The following is a 25278-nucleotide window of genomic DNA, read 5'->3' as shown; positions in this document are numbered from 1 at the left end:
CATTATTTATAGATTGCCGTCATATAGCTGGAATATTGCTGTGTGTAGCCTTAAACAACGAAGAAATAAACACCACTCTAAATTCTAAGACTATTTGGGGTATTCGTCCCTAATCAAACATGCAGCAGTGAGATACTGTTCAAAGTACCCTGGGACAGTGGAGTAGCTACGGGTTCAAGTGTCCGTTCATCCCGCCGAAAATTATAGGACGATTCCCCACAAGGTTACAATGTGTGAATCCCGCCGTGATATTGCTATTGGGTGTTTAGTTAACGACTGTGTTATACGTTGTTTAGGTAATGATTGTGTCATACCTCGTTTAAAGTAAAGATTGGGTCATACTTTGTTTAGGTAAAGGTAAATGTTGTGTCATAGCTTGTTAAGGTTAGGGGATTGAGTCAAACCATGTTTACGTAACGATTGTGTCATACCTTGTTTAGGTAATGATTGTGTCATACCTTGTTTAGGTAAAGATAGTGTCATACCCTGTTTATGTAACGATTGTGTCATACCATGTTTATGTAACGATTGTGTCATACCTTGTTTAGGTAACGATTGTGTCATACCTAGTTTAGGTAAAAATATTATGTCATAGCTTGTTTAGATAAGGGGGATTGTGTCATACCTTGTTTAGGCAAGGGGAAAGTGTGGTTGAAGTATGTCTCGTAATGCGAGATGACCTTTGTCCCCCACAGCCAGATCGTAATCCAGCTGAGACAGGACGTTTTGCCTTGCCCATACACGATACTGAAACAGATAGTAAGTTACTTCTTGGAGTGTCCTTGTTGAAGATGAGAAGTACAATATGACAGACTGTATGGATAACAACTTCCTTTATGTCGTGTTTGTCAAGCTGAAGTCTAATATGTAGTGAAAGGGATGTACATATGTGTCTGTACATGGTTTATGACGTAAGATAGCATTTTGTATGCAAGATACCTGATTTCTGAAGTGAGTGATGTGGTTAGTTGTTTTCTGACGTGAGATCAATTCCTCATTCAGTTGGTGTAGGCAACATGAGACGTTATAATTCGGTTATATGTTGACATTCATTGCACGGTAAATATACCATGTACTCTTCTTCCACATATCCTTTGTGACAGGCACAAACAACAAAGTCTTTTATTTCTTTCAGTATACATTCCGGTCTCAATACTTAACTGATGGAAGAAACACTGAAATATATCGAGAGCAATCCTATACTTAAACAACCCTGTAGTTACAGTCAGGCCTCGTTAATACGAACACTTCGGTTTCTGTAAAAAAACGTTTGGATAGTGAAACGTTCGTACTGCTGAAACCACAGTATATGCACCGAGTTACTTCCCCTTGATATCAAAGAAATCAAAACAAAACATCAAAGACAATCACTGGATTTATTACACATTGTTTCACTCACACATTTTACTTACGAAAGTAGTCTTTAATGGTGGGCTGCGTCAAAGGTTGTTTTAAAGAATTGAGCATGTCCATTGCTTTATCTGCATTTTCGATGTCACCCTGGCACTCGTAGTACGTAATGATGTTACCGAGGTACAGTCTCATGTCTGTTAAAGACGGAATGGTGACAGTGTCTTCTGCTTCCTCTTCTTCACTTTCAATCTGATCATCTGCAGCTGTCACCATCTCTATGATGTTTTCTGAAGTCAGTGAATCACACGTTTCTTCGTTGGAATCGGCATCGATGAAATCATCAGGCGACATGTTTTCATCATCAGACGGGAGGAAGTAGCCTTTTCAAGTCGGCAAGCACGATATCATCTTCGAGATCACCAGTTTCATCAATCTGCGATTCTTGACTTGGCAGAATTTCGACATGCTTGAAACAGTTCTTGATCGTCTGACAAGAAACATCTGCCCATGCAGATTTCACGAATCGCAAGGCTTCTCGTAAGTTTATGCACTGAGGTTTGTCATCTTCTGCACATGCGATAAAATGTCTCACTAACGATCGCTTGTAATAAGCTTTAAATGTCCGAATAATACCAGCATCAAGTGGCTGAATCCTGGATGTTGTGTTGGGAGGAAGAAAATGAACTTTGACATTTGTCAATTTCACATGTTTGCAATTGTGGCTGGCTGCATTGTCCACGAGAAGTATAACACTACGGCCACGTGACCTACACTGTCTATCAAAAGTTCTCAGCCAATCACTGAACATTTCAGAGGTCATCCACGCCTTCTTGTTAAAATGGTACCGAGCATAGATTTCCGGATTGAAATCTTTACCAAAGCAGCGTGGTCGTCGATATTTCCCTATCATGAATGGTTTCACTTTGATGGTACCTGTAGCATTGCAGCATAATGCAACTGTCACTCTTTCTTTCGACTTCTTCACACCAGGTGTTTTCTTAGAGGCAAGTGTGTGATTGGGTCCGAGCTTATAAAACAAGCCGGTCTCGTCAAGATTGAAGATGTCGTCTTCGTCGTAATTTTTCAAGACAGATTTCAATTCTTCTCTACCTTTAATTACTGCATTCTTATCAGCACTGGCAGCTTCCCCCTGGTAATTTTGTTTCTTAATTTGATGACGAGATTTGAAGCGGTAAAGCCAACTGCGAGAATAAGCAAAATCACTGATTCCTAATTTTGAGCCGAATTCCATGCCTTTCTCAGTTAACATTTGGTCATTCACTGAAGCATTTTTTGTGTTCATTTCTGTCATCCAAACATAAAGTGCTTCCTCTAATTTGGCATGTTTAGCATTTCGTTCTCTTGTGAGAGATAGAGAATCTTCCGAAATATTTAGCCACTTATCCTTACTTTTCCAAATGTCCGAAACTGTAGTTTTGCCGACAGAATGACCGAATTCTTCGCCAAAACTAGGATATAGCTCTGTACCAAAGGAGACTTTTAAAATGTAGTGGGATAAGGTTATGATGTTTACAGGTGCCAGAAGGGTAGAGACATCAATAAATATCCATAAATGGTTTATCATTTCCCATTGCTTCAGTACACTGGGCGAATGTTGTGACTACGGTGTGGAATTTTATAACACAAACATAGCTTACTGAATGCAACCTGTAAAATATGATTATATTAAGACCTATTTGTTGTATTACAGAACATATTTCATGGGATGGGTGATTTTGATGTCCATTTATAATTTGTCAAACGTTGCAGGATGATGTGTATTGATATGACTGCTCTACGATGATAAAGTGTCCTCACCCCTACCAGCGTGTTTCTTGTGAAGAGCTGATCACATTTACTTAATAAGGTCCCAACTTCCTTCAAGACCGTTACCGTAGTATTATCGATATGGGTATCTAAACCATGCTCAGTACAAACCCAAACGTGACATATCTGGTGTCTCGTGTCAGACATGTGGTTTCTGATGTGAGACATCTGGTGTCTCGTGTCAGACATGTGGTTTCTTATGTGAGATATCTGGTGTCCCGTGTCAGACATGTGGTTTCTGAATTGAGATATATGGTGTCCCGTGTCAGACATATGGCTTCTGACGTCAGATGTCTGGTTTCAAGTGTCAGACATATGATTTCTGATGTGAGATATATGGTGTCCCGTGTCAGACATATGGTTTCTGACGTGAGATATCTGGTTTCAAGTGTCAGACAGATGGTAGTAGTATATACAATGGGGGTTCTGGATCACTTTCAACAAAAGCCTCTGCAAAGCCTTATTTGGTAAATAAGGCTTTGGTCGGGCCCTTAGCTCTTGCTACCATTACCCCTACTATGAAAAAGTTTGGGCCGATAGCGGTTCTGGATCACTTTCAACCAAAGCCTCTGCAAAGCCTTATTTCACAAGTAAGGCTTTGGTCGGACCCCAGCTCTTGCTACCATTACCCTACTACAAAGTTGGGGACCTCCTAACGCACCTCTACCGGGGGCATGGGGGAAGTAACGGGTATTGCCCCATCCAATACTGGGCTGGCCGCTATGGCACTATGCCATGTTTACCTCGATGAAACAGTTTAATGTGAATCGCCTATGATCTCTTTGGTGTTTGTAATAAAGGCTTGCCGGGCTTTTTTCACCCCTTGTTCTATGTACTTTTTTTTCTCGTCCTCGCTGATAGTAGACTTACGAGACTTGGACCGAATATCTTGTTTCATTTTGTTATATTTTGTGAGTTCAGAGAGGATTGAACTAAACTCCTCCTCTGAGATCTTACTGTCAGTAAGTGCCGTGGAAATACGCTCACTTACTGTGTTCAGCTTTGCTTCAGCCAGAACCCTGATCTGGTCGTGTTTCAATGCCTTACGATGCAGTCTGCGTGATGCTAACTTAAGCGCCAACCCTAACACCCCTGCCACCCCAGCTGTTATTTCAATGCCTAGCACTATAGGTGCAGCCACGATGGTAGCTAACAACCCAACACCTGCCGCACCTAGTCCCATGCTGGTTGTCATAAGGGCAGTGTCAGCCCCGTCCACGATATTGCAAGCTCTATGGTACTTTTTACATAGTGCTTTACGTGTGTCGCGGTCTTGTTCTAGTTGGCGTTTCACATCACATAACTGCCTCAAAGCGGAACCGACTACGGTTTCCAGGGTTTTCGCTCACGTCCTCTACGACTGGGTACAGACCCATCCTGTGTGCCTATAATATATCTGGGAAAATATTTTTTAATTGGGTATCTATTTTCCAACTAGTTCAGGGATATATTTCAATCCCGTGATGTATTTTAATTGGGGTTTATTTAACCTTTGATTAATGTATTTAAAGCCGATAATACTTAGATTAGCGTACGTGTAAAAGCGGGGTCTTATCTCTACGTTCTTCAAAGAGATAAACCCCTCAATACTGGTATAGGGTAATTTCCGATACCTTAACAATACGACAACGTTGGTTACTAGCCCTATCGTTCCACCGTATCGTTATATCATCTATAATGTTAAGATGCTCAGGATACGAGGGCATCTCCGAGATAGACGTCTAGAATGAATGTGTAGTTTCGAGATATTTCTAAAGACCTCTTGGTGATCAAGTAATTTGAGCCCTATCTTCGCCTTCTCCTGGAAGTTAACATGTTACCCGAGTGGTCTGGTATTGGTGTGATATATATATTAGGTGTTGGAAATACAAATCCCTCGAACTCTGGGTCTGGGGTTCCGGAACGAACGATCCTATAATTATGCCATTGTTCTTAAGCTCGGAGACAGTACCATCTTGTCTCAAGGTGATATAAGGTGCAGTGATGGTTAAGTTGAGTAACCATTCAGGCTCTTTAAAATCTGATAACGACACCCGCCTGTACACGTTGTCTTTGAAGTGCAGGATGTATAAGGTGTATTGCTCACCAAGCTGATCAAACCCCTCCGTGTCCCCTAGGTCGTTAAGCGTGGTGTTGGGGCGATGACTGGTCATTGCTATAATACTATTACGAGATAATTTCCAACTGGTTTTCTGATAATAGTTCAGGGGTGCACTTCATCCCCATGAAGTGTATGTTGTCGGGTAGGAAGATCCTGGTTAGTGATATCGTGTTTTCCACAACCACTGTGACTCCCTGCAGACTGGTATTGGAGCCGACACCCACCCGCACGTAAACTGTGCAAACGTGATACTGGTGTCGTTTCACCCACCCGAGTTTGATCCCCTTCACGATCTCGACATTATTCCCCGATGGTTCCCCTAGGTAGACTTTGATGATCAGTGTTGAGTTCGCCGGTAGACTCTCCAGTATCCTGGCCACGCCTTCGAATTCAGACACCAACTGCAATGTCACGTTTTGCTCTCCCGGTTTACTCGATAGCATATGGGCCGCCATACCGGCGACTGGGCTGATGGCTACGCTACGTCTCTGAGTCGGGACGTAAGCCACGAGCAGGGTTCCGTTGTTAACGACTTTGTTTAGGTGGTTGTCTTTGTTATCCGTGAACACGTAGGGGGAGCCGAGCCTAATATTGAGAAACCAGTCGTCTTTATCTGGTATCAACACCCACTTGTCATCTTCGGTGAAGACGAGCATATATGGCTTGTTTCGGGCGACGGTAGTGCTCTCAACATCGTCTAAGTCGAACAGTTTACCCCCGAACGATGGGTATATTACCCATTTATCATCACCGGTGTTGACTAGGGTGTACTTAGTGTTGACGACCGCTCTTGAGGTATCTACTATATCACCTAGGGCTCCACCGGAGGGGACTTCAACGCGTTTGTAAATGTTGTTTTTCAGTTGCAAGGCGTACAATTTACCATCTACTCCGGGAGCGTCGAAACCGCGTGTGTCCCCGAGGTCGGAGATCCCCACATTGACGCATTTTTTCACCCCGGGCCCTTGTGCGCTGGTCATTTTATGTGAAGCGTTAAGCTGAGGTATCCTATATTCACGGGATTATGATTTATATCTAACACCGATATTATCAGCTCAGGTATGTTGCCCTGAGTCAACCTCTTATACTGCCGCGGTGAAAACGACTCGGTTCTACCGTCGTTGTATTTCTCCGTTTTCACCGCACGGCTATCAGTATAGTGGAAGGGTGACCCCCTTGAATGTTGTACGTTGTGCTCACCTGACCTAGATGAATGTACAGCTCTCGGTACGGTACTAGGTCGGGTAACTTCGTGCCTGTGACGGTTGTTGTTGGTTTTATCTCGTCAGGTGATATACCGAGTGTCTTCGCCAATGGCCGGCCGAGCCTCAAGGAGTTTCTTCCGTTGTTGATTAACACCACTGTGCCGTTTGAGTCGTTCATCTTGAGTTCGGCTCCCAGGGGTTTGAAGACCTCATCGCTTAGCGAGCACACGCTGTAGTAGCCGTCAGTTATCTGGCTGCGAGTTCCACTAACGAACAGCTTATTGTTGCTGGCGTTGATGTTAGTCCATTGCGGTAGGTAGGTGATATCGCAGAGTGCGACTTCGAGTTGACCGGACGTATTATCGATCGCGTCGTCAGCTCAGCTGAACGGCCTCACCGCTCGTTATTCCTGGAAGTGTTATGTACATGTTAGAGTATATATGCTCATTATATAATAGTTTTAAAATGTATTCCCCTGGTGTGTTTTACCCTAAACTGGACATAGATTTCTCACCCATGAAGATCGCGGTTGCTGATGGGATGTATTTCAACGCCCAGCTTTTAGATGTGTTCAGCCTGTATAAATTTTCGGTGACTAACGCTAAGGTAGTTCATGCTTGGTTCAACAACCCGATGCAGTTCTGGCAGAATCAACTCAACTTCGCCGTGTGGTGCGCTACAACGGGGTGTGGTGTGACATTGACCGACACTCGGCGTGGACCGCTGAGTCAGTCTGTGTTCAAGTTCCACGTGTACTACCAGGTCAGGCGTATCCTTAAAGAAATCAGCGTCCCGCTCCCACAGGACAATGCATGGAACCCATTAAACAACAAGTACGATAGGCGAGCCTACGAACGTATTTGCAACGAATTCGAACTAAACCCGAAGACGGATTGGCGTTTGCCGGGGCCGAACCACGGGTTGGGTATCCCCATCGTTCACCAAATGCCCCTTGTGGAAGCCAGCAAACTGCTGGTGAAAGATTGGGGATACAAGTCGTATCATCTCTTCACAACCAACGAGTGGGATGACCGTTACATGGCTTTCAATGCCAACAAGGAGTACAGAGTCTGGAGGTTTGATCAGGGAGGGGCAGCGGATGACTGGAAAAGTTTATGTTGGACACGTCGAAAGGGTTTACTCGTGCCGGCACTGAACGCTTAAACGACTCGATTAGAACGTACGTGTGGGCGGTGTTGGGTGCGCAGACGCAAACGCGTTCCAGTATTATCGGTAAGGGGACTGCTTACGACGCTCAGAAACAGTTCGTTGTCAACGTAGAGGATGCTATCAATGCTCCAGTTGATCTCCCGAGTGCCATCAAACGCTACCAAGACGTGTTGGAATATGCCAGGTCGAAAGTCGACTACGTGTTCGACGTGGGGTTGTACATGGCTCCGAGTGATATGCAACTGAGAGTAAAAAAAGTGGTGGGCTACAACAACGAAATAGTTGTAGCCACGGCGGACCAAAAGTTGGGCGTCAACCTCGATGTCAACGTCCCCCACGTCCCACCACCCACGACCGGTGAAACGGGTATAGTGGCGCCACCCCCGGAGCCTAGGGCTCAACCAACGCCCCCTGTGGGGGTGGCCCCACAGCCTGCAGCCTCCAATCAGCAGCACATCGATCGTAAAACAGCCCTGGTGGTTGGTGGGGTAGCTTTGGGGCTTATTTGGTTAAAAATTTCTTAGCCGCTACGTACACCAAACCCACCATGGCGACAATGGCTGCCCACAGGTTTTGACTAAGCCACGTGGCAGTTTTAGCCAGAGCACCCAGCAGCCACGAGACGATGCTACCCAGGATGCCCGGGTAGGGCTTCGGCAGCCTTACCAGCCAGTTTAGCCAGGGCCTCCCCGAGTTTTTTTATCCACTCTTTGACACCACCTGTGGGTGCAGGCGTGGGGCTACCACCGCCGCCGGCAGGCGTGGGGCTACCCCCTGTCAATGACACCACCAGGGTTGATATGATGAAGCCCAATGCGGTCAGAATGCTGGCGATGGTGATGCCTTGCTCCCGGAACAGTATCCGAATCCTGTCAGCTAGCGTGGTGTCTTCATTTAGGACTCGATCGATGGTTTCCCGTACTCTACTGATCTGTGATCGGAGCGCTTCCCGGTTAGAGGAAGCGGATTCCAACCGAGTCCGTCTCTCGTCTTCCAAGTTTTTTATTCTCTCCTCGATACGACGTTTCATATCACCATCCGCTTCGGTGAGTTTTATTTTCTCGCGAGCGATGTGCTCATCGATTTCATTAAGTTTCCCCATGTTGTTCACGAGTTCTCCGCGTACATGTTTCAAGGCTTCGTCTAGGCCTCGCAGTTCCCTCAGGGGAAATTCGAGACCCGGCAAGGGTTTGTCATGGTACGTGGTCAATAGTTTTTCGATACTGTCCGACGTTTCTTTAGCATCCCCAGTATTGGCCCTGGCTGCTTGCAGATCTTGGACGGCCTTCGGGGGAAGCTTTGGCCGCGCGCCACCGTAATCTATGAAGCCTAGTTCATCACGGATCAGCTGGCCCCCATGGCGACTGGTGAGTGTTGACAAAGCAAGCGGTTCTCTCGTGCGCTTATTCATGAGATCGATCTCCGGGTAAGCCTTCAATCGCAGCGTGCCCTTATTATCGACTGTAAACTTGGAATAGTCCCCTTCCCAACGGCTTGATGTTGTCTCTATTTTCAACTGCGTTGTAATAATCGTTGACAGCTGGCTGTATAAGTTCAGTACTTAAGGGGGTAGTGAATGAAGTCTCCTGCTCGTCGAATGCCTGGGCACTATCATCCCACATATCATCCATAGGTATGTCCTCGGCCATTATTTAGTATTAAAATATATTTCATTTATATAACAATGTACGGTAGAAAACTAGATCCTTTCAGAAGATCAAGAGAGCCACTAGGTGCCAGAGCCGTGCGCCAGTCGGTGACCATCACCAACAATCCCAGCAAGATAGACCAGAATCAAACTCTGCTGGTTAGATTTCCAAACCTTGGTGAGAATGACCTCATTGTACCAGGCACGGTTCGACTTGCGTTCAACCTCATGTTGACCTCCACCAACGACAAACGTGAGCTAGTGCGGAACGTAGGTCGAGCCATCATCAAGAAAACCACCATCAAGATCAGCGGTAACGAGGTGCTGAGCATCGACGACAGCGACGTGTTTCACTGCTACGGGGATCTCTGGAAAAGCGAGGGAGAACGTGTCAATGACGTGTACCAGGGTATCAGCAAATCGACCCGGTCGCGCATAGGGTATGCCTTCACGCAAGACCAGCTAGACAAGATCACGGACGGTGAAAAGGCCATCGCTCAAGCGTGCATCGGAACCGGTTCTGCGTGCGCTTCGACTTCGAAGTTGCTCACGGGACACGCTACCGTTTTACCAGGCCGCTGGGTGATAGGCTTGAATCTGAAGCTAACGTTTAACGACTACAGCAAAGTAGTGCGCGTGTACGCCGAACGGTGATGAGGCCAGTTACGCCATAGACAATATCTCTCTGGAGTTCGACATGGTCACTAGCCCGGAGCTGGCCAGGCAGGTTCGAAGCCAGTACTCTGGGAAGATGGCCATCCTGTACGACCGCATACTGAGGCATAGATCAGTCGTACGAGATAAGAGTGACACTGTGTGGAATATCAACCTGAACGTGCCGGCGCGATCGATGAAAGGCATCCTGGTCGTCCCAGTGGAGGATTACGAGCCGTTCCGGAGGGACAGCGAGAAGTTTTTCAACCCCGAGATTGAAAAGGTGGAAGTGACCATCGAGGGCGTGCCCAACCAGCTGTTCAGTCATGGTATGAGGCCATACCAGCAGTGGGATGAGATAAAAAAGCTACCAGCCAAACAACACCACATAACCAAAGACCTGGACCTATCCTCCGTGAAGATCGGTGAATACCTGACCACCAAGTATGCCCTATGGTTGGACATGCGATCCACAGATGACGATAAACTGCACGGTAGTGGTCGTCGCATAGACAATGGCAGTGAGGGGATTACTATCCAGATTACCAAGAAGGCTCAACCCGCTGGTAAGTTGAAATTATATCTGTACGTTATTATGGACGCGCAACTTAATATAGACAATGGGAGATTCGTGCAGGCCATCTACTGATTTGCCTGCCGGCAAGCCATCACTGCCTGCCAGCAAGCTATTGCTACCCCGCGACCCACACTGTGCCATAGTGTGCGGGCAGACTGGCTGTGGGAAGACCGTTTTCGTGTTGGATATGTTGGAGGGGTACTACAGGGATGTGTTTGATAACATCGTTATCATGTGCCCTACTCTGAGCATGAATAAAACGTACACGGAAAGACCTTGGGTGATGACGGACCCGGACGTACACAAAGTCGACCCGGGAACACGCCTGCAGGACTGGTTGAAAGCTCTTTACGAGAAATTTAAAGGGGAGTCTACACTGTTCATACTGGACGACTGCAGCGCTAATCGTGAGATAACAAAAAAGAGAGACATGCTATCGTACCTGGCCTTCTCTGGCCGGCACGCAAATCACAGCGTATGGGTACTGACGCAGAAGTTCAACTCGGTGTTGAAAGACCTCAGGGAGCAGACGCGATGGGTGGCCTTATTTCACTGCAAGGACAGGGATTCGTTCGAAGAGTGTTTGAGAGAGAACGATGTGATGAGTAAATTAGAACGGGAACGGGTGAAGAAACAGCTCGCTGAAACTAAACACGCTAAGCTCGTGCTCAAGACCGATCAACCAGTAGCCTATAGGGTGTTTTAGCTTAGCAATGCTTAGCAATGCTTAGCAAATGCTTAGCAATGCTTAGCAAATGCTTAGCAAAGCTTAGCATTTAGTTATAGCTATGATATTTGAAGTGTTCGTCGTGTGCAACTTAACCTTTATTTCGCTGTGTTTTGCCTGCATCGGGTATTATATTGTTAAAACTAAAACTTACTTGTTACATTATAAGATGGAGTGTGAGGAATTGCTTGAACAATTGTTGGTACCCCAGTCACCCCAGGTGGATGATGATAAGCGAGAGAAACTGGTGGCGTTGGCTGTTGGTGGCAAAGCCAAACATTACTTTGGGGAGTACACTCCGGATAAAATTCACAAAATGACAGCCGAAGAAATCGATAAGCTGTACGCTAGATACGAGTCCCGGCTCGGAGCAGAGATGACAAAGACAATAGGATCGGCTATGACCCAGATATACACTGGTATTGCGGCATACTTCCTTCCCATTCCCCCAGCGCCGACTTTACCTGTGGGAAGACCTCGAGAAAGACCCTTTTATCGAGCACGCCTTGAGCTCTATTAGCTGCGAGCTGTACCACAAATATGGTATGTTGTTAGCCCCGGTGACGGCGGCGATTATTACGGCAAAGCATTGCCAATTTGAGAGGAAAAATAATAATAATAGTATAGATGGATGCACAGGATACACCACACCTGGAGGAAACCCCCACGTTGGGGAAACCCCAACTGGAGGTGAACCCTCCCGAGGAGACCCCACAACTGGCGGAAACCCCCAGGGAGGTGACCCCTCCCACAGTAACCAGGCAGAAGAATCCTAAGAGAGTAGCTGCCGGTAAAAAACGGTGGTGTAACCAACATAAAATTATCAGGGTGACTCACCCGGAGCGTCTCTTGTTGGTTGTAGGCGTAACTGCAGCCGTGGCTATCTCGTGGCTATATAAACGACACAGTGAGGGAAACCCACACAGGAATCCCAGTGAGGGTCCCAAGGATTCCGGTGATCCGGTCCCCCAATTAGAGGTCGACCCGCATATCATGTTATAATTTAATATTTTATATCATATACATAATGTCTGAGGGGAAAACGTTCGTCAACGACGCATACCACGCCACAGTGGTCGCCAGTCTAGCCGTAGGATACGCTCGGTTGACCAAAATGGTGCTTAAACAACCGACTATCAAGCTAGATTTCAACCTGCAGGATATGGGTATGCTCATAATGAACCTTGGTATGGCAATGGCTACAAAAGACATCCTAGTAAAACAAGGGATACTACCTGAAAATATTATGAAGTAAATATAGGATGGCCACGATAGCTATGATGGTCGGTGGGGCGTTAGTGAATGCCCTGGCATTTTCCGGGAGTAATTTCCTCTTCTCGAAACTACGAGAGTCACACGCGGCTGAAATACAGGAAGAAAGAAAGCGCCATAATCTCGCTATTGAGAAATTACAGGCTGCCCAATCCGAGTACGCTAAAAAACGCCTCCAGAGGATCGATTACATTAACGAACAACTCAGGCGTGAAAACCATGCCGTTCAAACATTCCACGATGTTGACGACGCTTGCGAAAGAATACTACTTATTAACTGGTAAACGGTTGCAACCACTCAATAAACCCACACTCGCTCAGTACTACACACCATCCAAGGGCAAATGGACCGTGAACTGGGCTTCATAGCTGGGTATAGCAGCGACTGCATTGGTTCTTGAAACAATTAGACTAAATACCCATATAAGTATGCTAAACATGAGACCTGCTCCATACCGATGCGAATACATACTTATGGGGAAGACTGAGGCCTGTGGTAGGAAATGCAGGACTCAGGGGTACTGTTGTTTCCACATGGGAAGCCCTAACTACGTGTGTTCTGTGTGTGGTATAGGGGTTAAAGGGCACTACTGTCTATGTAAAGCTCACGGGGCGAACGTAGTCAGACATCACCTCATCTACGAGAATAAAAAGCCCTACATAAAAGAACGTAGACGACTTCTCAAGATAGCAGTGTAAGGCAGGTCCCTTTGCCAGTGGCCCAATTAGAGATTATACACACCTACGTATAGCTATGTTTGTGGAAATTGAGCCCAGGGAAGGTTGCCTGAGCAGCTGGCAGATGGATGTGGGGAAAAGTATAGATATCAGTGTCCTCAAACCCATGATTATTAGTGAAGTATATAAGGGGTGCTCGTTTACAATCATGGTAAAAGTAGGGTTTGATGTGCCATGGGCTGGGCACACTTGGAATTACTTTGATGGTGGGCGAGTAGATGTGCATGGGGATATAGATATACTTGTTGACGACTCGTTGCAAGTAATACAAAACACCCTACTATGCTGCGCATATTCCGGGTGGGTTGAGGGAATAATCGATAAGGTGTATCTTGATTTTTTACCTTTACTGTGACCCAATTAGACATTGGTTCTCTTAGGTGTGTACGCAACTATGACGACTATACGCGAGCTCAAACAAATCGCAAGACAGAGAGGCGTGATCGGGTATTCTCGCATGCGAAAACCAGCATTGTTGAGATTACTAGGTTTAGAAGCCCCTCCTACGGTAAAAGAATTAAAAGCTCAAGCAAAACAGCTTGGATTCACGGGCTATTCAAACCTGGGGAGAGCCGGGTTAATCGCATTGTTATCACATGCCCCCGTAGCAAAACCTCCCACTGTAAAACAACTGAAAGTTCAGGCACGTGATTTGGGGTTAGGGGGATATTCCCGAATGAGAAAGCCACAGCTTGTAGAACTGTTACGGCAGAATAGAGCTGTCGACCTACAGTTCGTACCCACTGAGCGTGCTGTAGGCAACTATTTGAGAGGTTGGCGCATGCATGTTGATAGGAACATAGACATTACAGACCTCAAGCCTCTGATAGCTGATAAGGTCAACCAGGAACTAACCAGTCTAGGAAGTATCAAATTTCAAATCACAGTTAAAATGTCACTCGATAAGCAGGTGGGGGGAGGTGTCACTGAGTACGTTCAGCCTTACTTCCGGGGTAAACAAGAGGTCGTGACCCATATAGAGACCATTGACGCATCAATCGATACTAGTTTTCAGCAGATAAGAGAATACCTAGAACGCTACACACACTTGGGGTCCGGGTGGACTGTAGATAAAATCGATAATGTCTATCTAGACATAGCTAACTACGTGCCGTTCAGAGGCGGGTCATACCTAGACTTGCCTCCCTACTATAGGAAAAAACATGCCATAGTCAACGTCAGGAATAGAGGAGACGATTGCTTGAGGTTAGCTATCAGGTCAGCCTTGTTTCCAGCTGACACTAATTCGAACAGGCCTTCTAGTTATCCCCAAGACGATGGGCTCAACTGGGATGGTATAGATGAACCCACCCCCATATCCCAGATAACTAAAATAGAAAAACAGAATAATCTAGCTATAAATGTCTTTGGGCACAGAAGGTAACACAACAATAGTGCACAGGGGGTCAGCCCAGTGTTGGGGACACCCCAACTGTTGGGGAAACGTGTTATCAATATATTCATGATCCAGCGAGGTGACAAGTACCACTACGCTTGGATAAAACACTTTAGCAGGCTGTTGTATGACCAATCGGCACACAGAGAAAAGACCCACTTCTGCGAACGGTGCCTACATGGCTTCACACGAGCTGATTTATTAGAATCCCACCGGAGGATTGTCAAGGTGTGGGGCAGACGGCTATACGAGTCGACATGCCTAAGGAAGGTGATAATATCCTAAAATTCGGTAACCACAAGAACCAAATGTCTGTGCCTTATATCATATACGCCGACTTTGAAGCCTTGGTTAAACCTGTTGATACTCCCAATGCTCTACCCACAGGTGAGAGCTTCACCCACAAAACACAAGAGCATGAAGCCTGTGGGTTTGGATACATTGTCGTCCGTTGTGATGGGGAAACGAAAGCTCCCGTAGTGTATAGGGGCCCTGACGCGGCTGAAAGGTTTCTAAAGTGTTTGCAGGAGGAAGAAAAAATTATTAGGAACGCACTGTATAGAGTCGCTCCAATGCGTATGACCCGAGCCGACAGGCTAGCTCACGCCTGTAGCACTAACTGTCACGTGTGTGACTCACCACTGAATGGTGATTCGGTGAGAGATCACTGCCACGTAACCGGTAAGTATAGAGGCGCGGCTCACAGCACGTGTAACCTCAAGCTTAGAATCAACCCTAAGACAATAAACATCCCCGTTGTCTTTCACAACTTGAGAGGGTACGACTCTCACTTAATCATGCAGGCCATCGCGAAAATCGATGGTAATATAACGTGCATTCCCAACAACATGGAGATACATCTCCTTCAGCTTAAACGGCCTTAGGTTCATAGATTCAGTACAATTTCTCTTGTCTTCATTAGACAGTCTGGTCAAGACCAACGATACCTTCCCTATCACCGACCGATACACAGATACCGAGACTAGACCCCTGCTTATGAGGAAGGGTGTGTACCCCTATGAGTACATGGATAGTTGGGTCAAGTTCGCCGAGACCAGACTACCCCCCATCAGAGAATTTTACAGCAATCTGACCGACTCGGAAATATCCCAAGACGATTACTCACACGCTATTAATGTATGGAATAAACTGGGTTGTAAGAACCTGGGTGACTACCACGACCTGTACTTAAGGACAGATGTACTGCTGTTAGCCGACGTGTTTGAGACGTTTAGGCGGACATGTTTCAAGCAGTATAAACTCGACCCCGCATGGTATTACACCAGCCCAGGTCTGTCGTGGGATGCCTTGCTTAAAAAGACCGGAGTTAAGTTGGAATTGCTTACTGATTACGACATGCACCTATTCATTGAGAAAGGCTTGCGAGGTGGGATCTCCATGGCAACCAAACGATACGCGAAAGCAAATAATCAATACGTTAAGGGCTACGACCCTAGCAAGCCAACCAATCACATTCTCTACCTCGACGCCAACAATCTGTACGGTTGGGCCATGAGCCAGTATCTACCCACAGGGGGATTCGAATGGGCGTCACATGAGGTCGATGTTATGAGCATCGCACCAGATTCGAATAAAGGTTATATCCTCGAGGTTGACTTGGAATACCCCAAGGCATTACACACATCACACAACAGCTACCCCCTGGCCCCCGAACGTATGAGGGTTAACCCAGACTGGATGTCTGAGTACCAACATAACTTGTTAGGTGGGCGTGTGACAGACGTTGAAAAACTCGTGCCCAACTTAATGAATAAGACCAAGTACATCGTTCACTATCGCAACCTACAGCTGTACCTGTCGTTGGGTATGAGGCTGACCAAAATACACAGGGTGCTCAGTGTTCACCCAGAGCCCCTGGATGGAGCCTTACATCAGAATGAACACAGACCTTCGAAAGCTTGCCACCAGTGACTTTGAGAAAAATCTCTATAAGCTCACTTGAACAACTCGGGTGTTCGGTAAGACTATGGAGAACCTGAGGGAAACGCGTGACCGTGAAGCTGGTTCGGGTCAAATGAGGAAGACAAGCTCAGGAGACTGATAGCCAGTCCGGCATTCAACCGTAGCAAAATATTCACCGATGACCTAGTTGCCTTACACATGAAGAAAAGCCACATAAAATTCAACCGGCCTGTTTACGTGGGGATGAGCATCCTCGATTTATCCAAACACCTGATGTACGACTTTTACTACAACGAGCTCAAGAAACAGTACGACGACAGGTGTGAAGTTCTGTACACTGACACGGATTCCCTGCTGATGGAGATTCGAACCGAGGACGTGTACGTTGACATGAAAAAACACCTCGATTTGTATGACACCAGCGACTACCCTAAGGGCCATGCCATACACAGTACGGTAAATAAAAAGGTCCTAGGTAAGATGAAGGACGAGTGTGCTGGCACGCCCATAGCCGAGTACATAGGGTTGAGGCCTAAGATGTACTCCATACTGAAGGCCGACAATGGTGAAATCCGGAAGGCTAAGGGTGTTAAGAAGTATGTGGTGAAACAACACATCAAACACGCCAGATTCAAAGGAAGCCCTGTTCAAGACCCGTACCTTTAGGCATAAAATGAACACACTTAGAAGTGATGGGCATAAGATATACGGACTGACTATAAACAAGACGTCCCTGTCACCTATGGACACTAAACGTTGGATAGCTATTGATGGGATAAACACGTACGCGTATGGGCATGAGAAAATTGAACCAAGACATGTCACGAAACCAGAGAAAGTTTGAGGCTATTTACTACAGCCCGCGTGGGTACTGGAAAGGAGCTAGTGCTGTAGATAAGCTAGCTAAAATGGCGCGAGTACCCCCGGAGGAGGCCAAAGCGTGGCTTGAAAAACAAGCCCTGTGGCAGATCTATTTACCGGCACCACGCTACGTGCCTAGAAGGAGGTTCGGTATTAACATACCTAATAGCGTTCACCAGGCAGACCTACTGTTCCTACCCCACGACAAGAGGTACAAGTATGCCTTAACCGTAGTGGACGTAGCCAGTCGCTACAAGGAAGCCGAACCCTTGACCGCGAAAGATTCGGCCCAGGTAGCCAGAGGATTCGAACGCATATACAAACGCAGTCCGCTGACGTGGCCAACAGAGCTGCAAGTTGACCCCGGACGGGAGTTCATGGGTGCCGTGTCACAACTGCTAGCCAAACACGATACAAAGGTCAGGCGTGGCACGGTCGGAGCCCATCGCAGCCAAGCCATAGTTGAGAGATTTAATAGGACTTTGGCTGAGCGATTATTCGGCCATCAGTATGCGAGGGAGATGGTAACCCCGGGAAAACGATCGACTGAATGGGTCGCGAGGTTACCCAAGGTGGTGTCGGCAATCAACCATGAAGTCACCCGGCTCACTGATAAGAAACCGGCAGACGCTATCAAACTAAAATCAATAGTTGCAGAGTCGGCTGCTCCATTGCGTGGGAAGGAGAAACAGATACCAGATAGGGCCCTAGTGAGGTATCTATACCAGCCGGGGGAACACGAGGGTGATAGCCGTAAGCGAGCCACCGATCCTATATGGTCAGTCAAAACTTACAACATAGATAAAGTGGACATCAAAGCAGACGAGCCAAACTTGTACTACTTGAGGGATGGGCCAGGTAGGGGGTTTGTGAGAGAAGAATTATTGATCGTACCGTACGGTACAGTGTTACCTCCAGCATAGCGGTGTCCCATTACTCCAGCCATGCCCCCGGTAGCTCGGCTAGGAGGTCCCCCAACTTTTGTAGTAGGGGTAATGGTAGCAAGAGCTAAGGGTCCGACCAAAGCCTTACTTGTGAAATAAGGCTTTGCAGAGGCTTTGGTTGAAAGTGATCCAGAACCGCTATCGGCCCAAACTTTTTCATAGTAGGGGTAATGGTAGCAAGAGCTAAGGGCCCGACAAAGCCTTATTTACCAAATAAGGCTTTGCAGAGGCTTTGTTGAAAGTGATCCAGAACCCCCATTGTATATACTACTACCCATGTGGGGATTCGAACCCGGTCTTCGGCGTGACGAGCCAACCTTTAACCACAAGACTACCCCACCGCCCACTTCTCACATCAGAGAAGTAAATAAGGCTTTGCAGAGGCTTTTTGTTGAAAGTGATCCAGAACCCCCATTGTATATACTACTTGGGTACAATGAGTGAAGCCCATTTCTGGTGTCCCCCGCCGTGATATTGCTGGAATATTGCTAAAAGCGGAAAAGCTAAAAACTCAGTCAGTCTGACGTGAGATATCTGGATTTAAGTGTCATACATGTGGTTTCTGACGTGAAATATCTGGTTTCATGTGTCAGACATATCGTTTCTGACGTGAAATATCTGGATTTAAGTGTCAGACATGTAGTTTCTGACGTGAGATATCTGGTTTCATGTGTCAGACATGTAGTTTCTGACGTGAGATATCTGGTTTCATGTGTCATACATGTGGTTTCTGACGTGAGATATCTGGTTTCAGGTGTCAGACATATCGTTTCTGACGTGAGATATCTGGTTTCATGTGTCAGACATGTAGTTTCTGACGTGAGATATCTGGTTTCATGTGTCATACATGTGGTTTCTGAAGTGAGATATCCGGATTCATGTGTCAGACATGTAGTTTCTGACGTGATATATCTGGTTTCATGTGTCAGACATGTAGTTTCTGACGTGAGATATCTGGTTTCATGTGTCAGACATATGGTTTTCTATCTGTGATTGCTGATTGTATTTCAAGAAATACATTGATAAAAATTAGGATGCTAGAAAGGACGAGAGCGATAACAATGTATATGTGTAATAAAGCATCAGACACCTATGATTTCCAAACCCCATTTTCATTTATATTCATATCATAATGATGTTTATTTGTATGGATATTCGTACCCTTCAGGTGCACCACAACAGGATGTACACGTGTTACGACCAACGGCGAGCAGCACGTGTTACCGCCATTACGTTTCTGTAAACTGATCTTACAGCACCACACAAGGAGTCACTTCTTTGCCATGTTTGCTTCTCTAAATAAACTGCAGTGTTTCTGGGTTTGTTTGTGGGGTTTGGGGGCGTTTAGACGTCCCACTGAATTATTTCTCGAGGGTGCATTTGTCCATATCGGAAGTAAATAGAGGACTGGATAAGTCCCCTTGCTAACACGTCAAATGTGACGTTTTGTAATACTGTTTTCCATGAATATGCATAAATATTATAATAAATGCATGAAGACTGTAACACTGGATACTTGTTATAGAACACGCCTATTATGAAAGCTGAATTAATTGTGTGCTCTGTTTGTCGCTTTAGGTAGGTATCCATATCTAACATTGCAGGTTTTACCTGTAAACCACGGGAGGTAGTTCCATTTATATATTCAAAATCCGACACTACAAACGCGACGAGATATGTAGACATGAGTGGCGTGGTCTGGTAGATGTCGGCTTGGTAACCGCCGGGCCTTCAAACAGAAATACACACCATCATGCCTGCGTGTTTTCAGAAAGCATTCACCATATGTCTATTTCAGGAGTGAGTGACTCAGAAAGTCAAAACGGGCAGTGTACCCAGATAATGACGTAGCTCGTGGTTCCCAGGAGGCATGCATCCTCGGAAACCCTTTCTGCTGGCACCAGTCGTCTTAAGACATTCCATACCTCTGATTCAGCACTGGCGGCGCTACCAAACTAGGACAACAATCACCAACCGACTGACGTATATTGTTCATCAATGCCAGCAACATCTAAGCTAACTATCACTGGCTTGACACTCGTTGTCATGGACATGAGTGATTCCCATGAAACATGTTTTTATCGTCTCCCTCACCATGAAATCGCACATTACACTGCTGGAACACTGATCTATTTGTCTGTTTTGAGACAAAACGTGGGCCTCTGTTCACAGTTATAAAAAAAACCTGGCCACGTGATCGACTTTGTTAGTATCTATCAACGGTAAACCCAGGCCACACCTTCATAATTGTAAGTAAGTAAGATGTAGTGAGTAAGATTTTAAGTCACATTGGAAATATTTTAGCCATATCGTGAAAAAATCTATTAAGGTTAACACGTGTTTACATCTGTAAGTACCATCACAGGTAAACCCGGTCACGTGTTTACATCTGTAAGTACCATCACAGGTAAACGCCGGTCACGTGTTTACATCTGTAGGTACCATCACAGGTAAACCCCGGTCACGTGTTTACATATGTAAGTGCCATCACAGGTAAACACTGGCTAGGTGTTTACCTCTGTAAGTACTCATAACAGGTAAACACTGGCTAGGTGTTTACATCTGTAAGTACCATCACACGTAAACCCTGGCCACGTGTTTACATCTGTAAGTAGTACTAAGTACCATCACAGGTGAACCCTGGCCACGTGTTTACCTCTGTAAGTAGTACTAAGTACCATCACAGGTAAACCCTGGTCACGTGTTTACATCTGTAAGTACCATCACAGGTAAACGCTGGCCACGTGTTTACATCTGTAAGTAGTACTAAGTACCATCACAGGTAAACCCTGGCCACGTGTTTACATCTGTAAGTAGTACTAAGTACCATCACAGGTGAACCCTGGTCACGTGTTTACCTCTGTAAGTAGTACTAAGTACCATCACAGGTAAACCCTGGTCACGTGTTTACATCTGTAAATACCATCACAGGTAAACGCTGGCCGCGTGTTTACATCTGTAAGTAGTACTAAGTACCATCACAGATAAACCCTGGCCACGTGTTTACATCTGTAAGTAGTACTAAGTACCAACACAGGTGAACCCTGGTCACGTGTTTACCTCTGTAAGTAGTTCTAAGTACCATCACAGGTAAACCCTGGTCACGTGTTTACATCTGTAAGTACCATCACAGGTAAACCCTGGCCACTTGTTTACATCTGTAAGTAGTACTAAGTACCATCACAGGTCAACCCTGAACACGTGTTTACATCTTTAAGTAGTACTAAGTACCGTCACTGGTAAACCCTGGCCACGTGTTTACCTCTGTAAGTAGTACTAAGTACAATCACAGGTAAACCCTGGTCACGTATTTACATCTGTAAGTACCATGTTTTCATCTGTAAGTAGTACTAAGTACCATCACAGGTAAACCCTAGCCACGTGTTTTCATCTGTAAGTAGTACTAAGTACCATCACAGGTAAACCCTGGTCACGTGTTTACATCTGTAAGTAGTACTAAGTACCATCACAGGTAAACCCTGGCCACGTGTTTACATCTGTAAGTAGTACTAAGTACCATCACAGGTAAACCCTGGCCACGTGTTTACATCTGTAAGTAGTACTAAGTACCATCAAAGGTAAACCCTGAACACGTGTTTACATCTTTAAGTAGTACTAAGTACCGTCACTGGTAAACCCTGGCCACGTGTTTACCTCTGTAAGTAGTACTAAGTACCATCACAGGTAAACCCTGGCCACGTGTTTACATCTGCAAGTAGTACTAAGTACCATCACAGGTAAACCCTGGTCACGTATTTACATCTGTAAGTACCATGTTTTCATCTGTAAGTAGTACTAAGTACCATCACAGGTAAACCCTAGCCACGTGTTTTCATCTGTAAGTAGTACTAAGTACCATCACAGGTAAACCCTGGTCACGTGTTTACATCTGTAAGTAGTACTAAGTACCATCACAGGTAAACCCTGGCCACGTGTTTACATCTGTAAGTACCATCACAGGTAAACCCTGGCCACGTGTTTTCATCTGTAAGTAGTACTAAGTACCATCACAGGTAAACCCTGGTCACGTGTTTACATCTGTAAGTAGTACTTAGTACCATCACAGGTAAACCCTGGCCACGTGTTTTCATCTGTAAGTAGTACTAAGTACCGTCACTGGTAAACCCTGGCCACGTGTTTTCATCTGTAAGTAGTACTAAGTACCATCACAGGTAAACCCTGGCCACGTGTTTTTATCTGTAAGTAGTACTAAGTACCATCACAGGTAAACCCTGGCCACGTGTTTTCATCTGTAAGTAGTACTAAGTACCATCACAGGTAAACCCTGGCCACGTGTTTACATCTGTAAGAACCATCACAGGTAAACCCTGGCCACGTGTTTTCATCTGTAAGTAGTACTAAGTACCATCACAGGTAAACCCTGGTCACGTGTTTACATCTGTAAGTAGTACTAAGTACCATCACAGGTAAACCCTGGTCACGTGTTTAAACCCTGGTCACGTGTTTTCATCTGTAAGTAGTACTAAGTACCGTCACTGGTAAACCCTGGCCACGTGTTTTCATCTGTAAGTAGTACTAAGTACCATCACAGGTAAACCCTGGCCACGTGTTTTTATCTGTAAGTAGTACTAAGTACCATCACAGGTAAACCCTGGCCACGTGTTTTCATCTGTAAGTAGTACTAAGTACCATCACAGGTAAACCCTGGCCACGTGTTTTCATCTGTAAGTAGTACTAAGTACCGTCACTGGTAAACCCTGGCCACGTGTTTTCATCTGTAAGTAGTACTAAGTACCATCACAGGTAAACCCTGGCCACGTGTTTTCATCTGTAAGTAGTACTAAGTACCGTCACAGGTAAACCCTGGCCACGTGTTTTCATCTGTAAGTAGTACTAAGTACCATCACAGGTAAACCCTGGCCACGTGTTTTCATCTGTAAGTAGTACTAAGTACCATCACAGGTAAACCCTGGTCACGTGTTTTCATCTGTAAGTAGTACTAAGTACCATCACAGGTAAACCCTGGTCACGTGTTTACATCTGTAAGTAGTACTAAGTACCATCACAGGTAAACCCTGGTCACGTGTTTACATCTGTAAGTAGTACTAAGTACCATCAAAGGTAAACTCTGGCCACATGTTTACCTCTGTAACTAGTACTAAGTACCATCACAGGTAAACCCTGGCCACGTGTTTACATCTGTAAGTAGTACTAAGTACCATCACAGGTAAACCCTGGCCACGTGTTTTCATCTGTAAGTAGTACTAAGTACCATCACAGGTAAACCCTGGTCACGTGTTTTCATCTGTAAGTAGTACTAAGTACCATCACAGGTAAACCCTGGTCACGTGTTTACATCTGTAAGTAGTACTAAGTACCATCACAGGTAAACCCTGGTCACGTGTTTACATCTGTAAGTAGTACTAAGTACCATCACAGGTAAACCCTGGCCACGTGTTTACATCTGTAAGTAGTACTAAGTACCATCACAGGTAAACGCTGGTCACGTGTTTACATCTGTAAGTAGTACTAAGTACGATCACGGGTAAACCCTGGTCACATGTTTACGTTTGCAAGTGCCGTCACATATAAACCCTGGCCAGATGTCCACTTTCGAAGATATGTACATTAGTCATGTGATCTTTGATGGGCATGTTAGAACGTATGGTGATGAAGATGATGATAATTTAATGGATATACAACTTCATTATTGTGTGAATGGCGACGTTTTGACATAGATTCGGGCACGTGATGGCTGACAACGACATTAGAATCTATGTCGAAACGTCACCTTTCACATAATAAAGACGTTGTATATCCATACAATTATTGTCGCCATGTGTCACCCCTAATGTAATGCCTGCACATCCTGTAAACGAGTTAGACATTACTGTACCTGACTTCTGTTCGATTAATCGGCATGTTCGACGTAGATTTAAAGTCCGTCTTTCTCACGAGTATTATGTTAAACCTCGCCTTCAGGGCCGGTTCATCAAAACAAGGGAATGTCTTCCGGGCATCAGTTGACTCGAACTGCGTTGTCGCCAGATAACTGTATGGAGCAAATACACACGGTCAGCAGGCATTACACATTCAGATGACTCGAACTGCGTTGTCGCCAGATAACTGTATGGAGCAAATACACACGGTCAGCAGGCATTACACATTCAGATGACTCGAACTGCGTTGTCGCCAGATAACTGTATGGAGCAAATACACACGGTCAGCAGGCATTACACATTCAGATAACTCGAACTGCGTTGTCGCCAGATAACTGTATGGAGCAAATACACACGGTCAGCGGGCATTACACATTCAGATGACTCGAACTGCGTTGTCGCCAGATAACTGTATGGAGCAAATACACACGGTCAGCGGGCATTACACATTCAGATGACTCGAACTGCGTTGTCGCCAGATAACTGTATGGAGCAAATACAAACGGTCAGCAGGCATTACACATTCAGATGACTCGAACTGCGTTGTCGCCAGATAACTGTATGGAGCAAATACAAACGGTCAGCGGGCATTACACATTCAGATGACTCGAACTGCGTTGTCGCCAGATAACTGTATGGAGCAAATACAAACGGTCAGCGGGCATTACACATTCAGATGACTCGAACTGCGTTGTCGCCAGATAACTGTTTGGAGCAAATACAAACGGTCAGCGGGCATTACACATTCAGATGACTCGAACTGCGTTGTCGCCAGATAACTGTTTTGAGCAAATACAAACGGTCAGCAGGCATTACACATTCAGATGACTCGAACTGCGTTGTCGCCAGATAACTGTATGGAGCAAATACACACGGTCAGCGGGCATTACACATTCAGATGACTCGAACTGCGTTGTCGCCAGATAACTGTATGGAGCAAATACACACGGTCAGCGGGCATTACACATTCAGATGACTCGAA

General features: G+C 45.7%; 1 long non-coding RNA gene across 1 annotated transcript; it reads right to left on the bottom strand.

Moving 5' to 3' along the window:
- Positions 1 to 708: 708 nt before the first annotated feature.
- On the bottom strand, positions 709 to 24357 carry LOC124264091. Its single transcript, XR_006895040.1, has 3 exons — positions 24254 to 24357; positions 20008 to 20125; positions 709 to 747 (listed from the first exon to the last, which is right to left on the bottom strand). It is a non-coding gene; the product is annotated as an uncharacterized LOC124264091 (long non-coding RNA).
- Positions 24358 to 25278: the final 921 nt, after the last annotated feature.

This window comes from Haliotis rubra, unplaced genomic scaffold, assembly GCF_003918875.1.
Source record: "Haliotis rubra isolate DU_JTF1 unplaced genomic scaffold, ASM391887v1 Scf909, whole genome shotgun sequence".
In the NCBI taxonomy this organism is placed as follows: domain Eukaryota; kingdom Metazoa; phylum Mollusca; class Gastropoda; order Lepetellida; family Haliotidae; genus Haliotis; species Haliotis rubra.
The sequence above is the reverse complement of the archived record's forward strand: the minus strand, read 5'-3'. Positions and strand labels throughout refer to the sequence as shown.